General features: G+C 41.3%; 1 non-coding gene across 1 annotated transcript; it reads right to left on the bottom strand.

The window, feature by feature from the left end:
* Positions 1-4,303: 4,303 nt before the first annotated feature.
* Positions 4,304-4,375, bottom strand: TRNAW-CCA. The gene has a single exon. It is a non-coding gene; the product is annotated as a tRNA-Trp (tRNA).
* Positions 4,376-5,128: the final 753 nt, after the last annotated feature.

Genomic DNA, 5,128 nt, shown 5'->3' with positions numbered 1-5,128 from the left:
CTGTCCACCATGGGTGACCCTGCTGGTATTTAAAATACCAGTGACATAGCTTTCAGAATTACAGCAACTCATAAGCCACCACAGTACGACAAACTGACAGACAAGTGGGGGTTGCAGTTAGTATTCCACTGCTTATCCTACAGTGCCACACTGTGTTAACTGTTGTTGAGTTGAATCCAACTCATATTCTTTTGAGTTAGAGCATTTTATCATTTCTATAGTTGGAGAAGAAATGACAAAATGCTCTAACTCAAAAGAATATGGTTGGGTACAAAAGAGATAAATCCTAGCAGCGCTTGGCCCAAGTAGTGATCAAGTTCTACCAGCTGTTCCTCGGGAGAAAGATGAGGCATTCTGCTCCTGTAAAGATTTACAGCCTTGGAAACCCTGTACAGGGTCGCTATGAGTCAAAACTGACTCCACAGCAGATAACCAAACAACCAACCATAGTTGGAGAAACCAGATCCTGGGATGTTACGTTGCATTGCTTGACTGGTTGTTGTTGTTAAGTACCATCAAGTTGGTTCCGCCTCATAGCAACCCTGAAAAAGGTATCAAAGGCTGTAAATCTTTATGGAAGTAGAAAGCCTCCTCTTTCTCCCAAGTAGTGGCTGGTAGGCTTGAACTGGTGACCTTGTGGTTAGTATCCTACATAGCTACCATGTTCCTGCTTTATTCACTGTTGTTGTTAAATGCTGTTGACTTGGCTTTGACTCATAGAAACCCTGCATACGGTTTCCGAGGAGTGGCTGATGCACTTTACACATAGATGGTATTGAAGCATATCCATTCAATACATGTTAGTAGTGGTGGTTGTGTGCTATGCAGCTGACTCATAGCAATCCTGTGTAGGGTTTCCAAGGCTGTAAATCTTTACAGGAGCAGAAAATGTCTTCTTTTGCCCTCAGAGTGTCTGGTAGATTCAAACTGCTGACCTTGCAGTTAGCAGCCCAACTCAAAACCCACTATGCTACCAGGGCTCCCGATTCAATCAATATATTTTGTTTTTGTTAAATGCCTTAAAATAACATCTTGTTGTAGACGTTTTATAGCAGGTAGGGGAGTGATTAACTTTTCAGTCTAGGAGCGGAAGTCCCAAGGACCATCAAGGGAGAAGAGCAGAGAGCAGGACCCTACCCAGAGAAGCAGTGATGCCTGAAATGGAGGCAGAGATGGAGCAGCTGGAGACTTTAGATCCAGAGAGGGAGAGCGACTGTGTGCTGAAGACCTGGGGGGTACCGGGGGCTGGATTGCAGGGTATTCCCTTTGGTTGGTTGATGATGCATGGGGGGGATTGTAACCATGGCAACGAGATGATATACGATAGAATGAATGTCAAATTAATGTTCTCCCATGTGAACAATCACATAATTCACGATAAAACATTTAAGAAAAAAAAATAATATCTTGTTGTTGTTGTTGTTGTTAAGTGCCATTGAATAGGTTCCGACTCATAATGACCCTGTATAGGGGTTTCCAAGGAGAGACTGATGGATTTGAATCACCAACCTTTTGGTTAGCAATCCTGTGCTTACCTACATTGTCACACCAGGACTCCTTAATATCATACAGCAGGACTTTCATGATTCTCCTCTGTGAGTCCTTCTTGAACTCCCTAAAACAGAATTGATGTCTCTCTTTACCTTGGTATCCCTCCACTACTCTTCATGCTTTCATGGAATTCGGAGTCCTGGTGTGATTCTGGAGAATAAGCACTGGACTGCTAACAAGATTAGCAGTTCGAGCCCACCAGCTGCTCCTTGGGAACCCTACACAGGGTTGCTATGAGTTGGAACCAACTCAACAGCACTTAAAAATAACACCATATATATATATATATATTTGTCTCCTGCTGCTCAAAATTAGAATTTGTACTTTGTGTAGCCTTCGGCTTAGCATATGGCTTATCATAGCAGGTGGTCAATAAATGTGTTTAAATTATTATCTAAATGTAATCCAACCAAATAGGAGAGGGGAGAACAAAGTACAGAAAATGAAAATACAATGTCCAGCTATACTGCTATATTAGGTTGAATCAGATGATATTAGTATTTGTATTGTCAAAGATCAAAGACTACAGCCTTCAGTATGGAGTGCGCCTCAATGTAAAGATAACAAAAGTCCTCGCAACTGGAACAATAAATAACATGATGATAAAGAAAGAAAAGATTGAAGTTGTCTAAGACTTCGTTTTGCTTGGATCCAAAATCAACACTCATGGAAGCAGCAGTCAAGAAGTCAAGATGTATTACGTTAGGCAAATGAGCTATATTTGACTTCTTTGAAGTTTTCAAGAACAAAGATATCAGCTTGAGGGCCAAGGTGTGTCTGAGCCAAGTGATGAATTTTCTTTTCTTTCTTTTGTTTTAACTTTTTATTGTGAATTGAGGGAAGGTTTACAGACAAGATCATCCGCTTTACATTCAACAAATAGTATGTTTTGTTTCATTTCAATGATTACAATCCCCTTCCTGCAACAACAGTTATCTTTTCTCCCTTTTACATCTCATATTTTACATCTCATATTTGATGTACATATACAAAACAGAAAAAAATGTATTCATTTCAATGTCCTAAGGGCATATTTTGCAAGCCAGCCTTCAGCCTGTAAGCACAAGGCCTTACTCAGTCCATTGGCCTGAGCCAACAGCTGTTCTAGTGCTCCATGTCATTGCCTCTGTCACCCTCTCTGCTGTCGTTGCTTTTCTAGGTAGGATCTCATGCTCCACTCCTGCCCTTCCTTCTTGATGGTCTTCAAGTCATGAATTCTCAGTTGCCTCATATGCATGTGAAAGTTGGACAGTGAATAAGCTAGACTGGAGAAGAATCGATGCATTTTAATTATGGTGTTGAAGAAGAATACTCAAAAGTACCATGGACTGCCGGAAAAGCAAAGAAATCTGTGTTGGAAGAAGTACAACCAGAATAGTTACACTTTGCACATGTTATCAGGAGGGACCAGTCCCTGTAGAAGGACATCATGCTTGGTTAAGTGGAGGATCGGGGAAAAAGAGAACTCCAAGGAGATGGATTGACACTGACAACAACAATTGTGAGGACGGCACAAGATTGACAGGATTTCATTCTGTTGTGTGTAGGGTTGCTATGAGTTGGAACTGAGTTGATGGTACCTAACAACAACAACAACAATTTTCAAAACACTGCACAGAAAAACTCATGTACTCTTTAGCACATCTTAATGTGGCACTGTAGGATAGGCACAGCACTGCTAACCACAGGTTGCAGATTTAAATCCACCAGTTACTCCTCGGAAACCCTATAACAGGGTCACTATGAGTCAGAATTCACTCCACAGCACTTAACAAGTTTTGGTATTCATAATTTGTTAAGCAAATATTTGACTTATGCTTGTAAGGCACTATTCAAACAAGGGTCCTGGAATTTACGAAGGTGAATAAATAAGCTCTGCTTCCTGCTTTTAAAGAGATCAACAGTCAAAAGCTGGAGTGACTTATCTCCATTCAAACGGATTGGTGAAAATACAGAAGGCAATTAATTGACTATCTCTAAGTCCAACTTCTAGTACGTTCTTTCATCAATTTGCTGGCAAACATTAAAGTGCGGTAGCTAGAGTTAGTCATTTGATTTGAAATTCTGGGCGAACTTTGGCAAGTAACTTTTCCTATGTGTGACACAACCTCATTTGTAAAGGGACAGTATTAATCACACTTTAAAAAAATTACTCCTCCCCACCAACGACAACTCTAACAATACTTAAAACTGCCTGGCACACCAGAAAAACCAGTTGAATGGGGTGGATTAGTTCTAATGGTAACCCATGTATGTCATAACAAGTGTATTTCATAGTTTTCAGTGGTTGCTGTTTCAGCACACCGTAAGTGCTAAATAAATATCAGCTATTATAATATTCAAAATTACAATTTGGGCTCTTTTTATTGAGACTGGCAGTATTCCAAACATTTGCAACCTTAAACTTTGTGGAAAACGAACTTCTGCATTGTCCATTTCCTGTGAAGAGCCACACTTAATTTATATATATCCACTTAGGCATGGCGGTAGCACTCGACCTTGTATTCATCACGCACATGACATGACAAAAAACTCACTTTGCAAGGCCGAAAAGTACAAACATTAGATTTAAGACTCTTCGATATATATTATGAACCTTATCTTTTTGAACACTAAGGAGTTCTAGAATGACATTTGAAGGAGGATGATTTAATACTAACATTAAGCGAACTTAGAAAAAAAAAAAAAATGGCGGGAATACATCTCATCAAAGTCCTCAGTTTAAAAACCAACGATGAAAAAAAAAGAAGCATGACCCCGACGTGATTCGAACACGCAGCCTTCTGATCTGGAGTCAGACGCGCTACCGTTGCGCCACGAGGTCCTGCTGGGCTCTGGCTCGCGCAGTGTCTTAGGACTCTGATACCATGACGTCTCTTCCGGATATGCCCTACCTAACCTACCATTTTCAGTTTCTCCCACTTCTCAGGCTACACTGAATCTAGAGAAGAATTACTTTAACAACCCAATTTTCATGACAGCTTCTACCTAGGTTAGAACGGAATGAGCAGAGGCGGGACTACAGTTTCCCGTTTAGACGGGTCCCCACGGTCAAAGGAAATTAGCCCTTCCTTCTTTTTAGCTAGATTTCCGCTCTGTCCCGCCCCACTCCTCCCCTTTATAGGCGGAAACTCCATTTTCTCTCTCCCTTCCCCCACAACTCCAGAGAGTTAGAGCTCCCGGTTTGGGTCCGGTGGGGTGCTACTACGCATGCGCAGATCTTTGCCAAAGTGCGCCTGAAAGCTGTTGTGGAGGCCCTTCGGAATGTTTTCTTCCAACCTCCCTTCCATTTCTGTCAGAGAAAGCTTGCATTGCACAGTACATTAAGCTTAAAAATACCACCTTTTTACAAAAACGTGGTTGTGCACTCACAAACCACATCAACAGATTTGACAGAGTTGTGAAGTGCTGTAGGATAAACGCTAGACTACTAACCATAGTGTTGGTGGTTCAAACCTACCAGACGCTCCTTGGAAACAGGGTCACTATGAGTCAAACCGATTCCGCGACATTTAACAACAATCGGCCGTGAAATTAACTTGATACAAGCTTGCTTGCTGACAGAGAAGACCTGAAG

Source organism: Chrysochloris asiatica, unplaced genomic scaffold (assembly GCF_000296735.1).
Source record: "Chrysochloris asiatica unplaced genomic scaffold, ChrAsi1.0 scaffold00347, whole genome shotgun sequence".
In the NCBI taxonomy this organism is placed as follows: Eukaryota; Metazoa; Chordata; class Mammalia; order Afrosoricida; family Chrysochloridae; genus Chrysochloris; species Chrysochloris asiatica.
The sequence above is the reverse complement of the archived record's forward strand: the minus strand, read 5'-3'. Positions and strand labels throughout refer to the sequence as shown.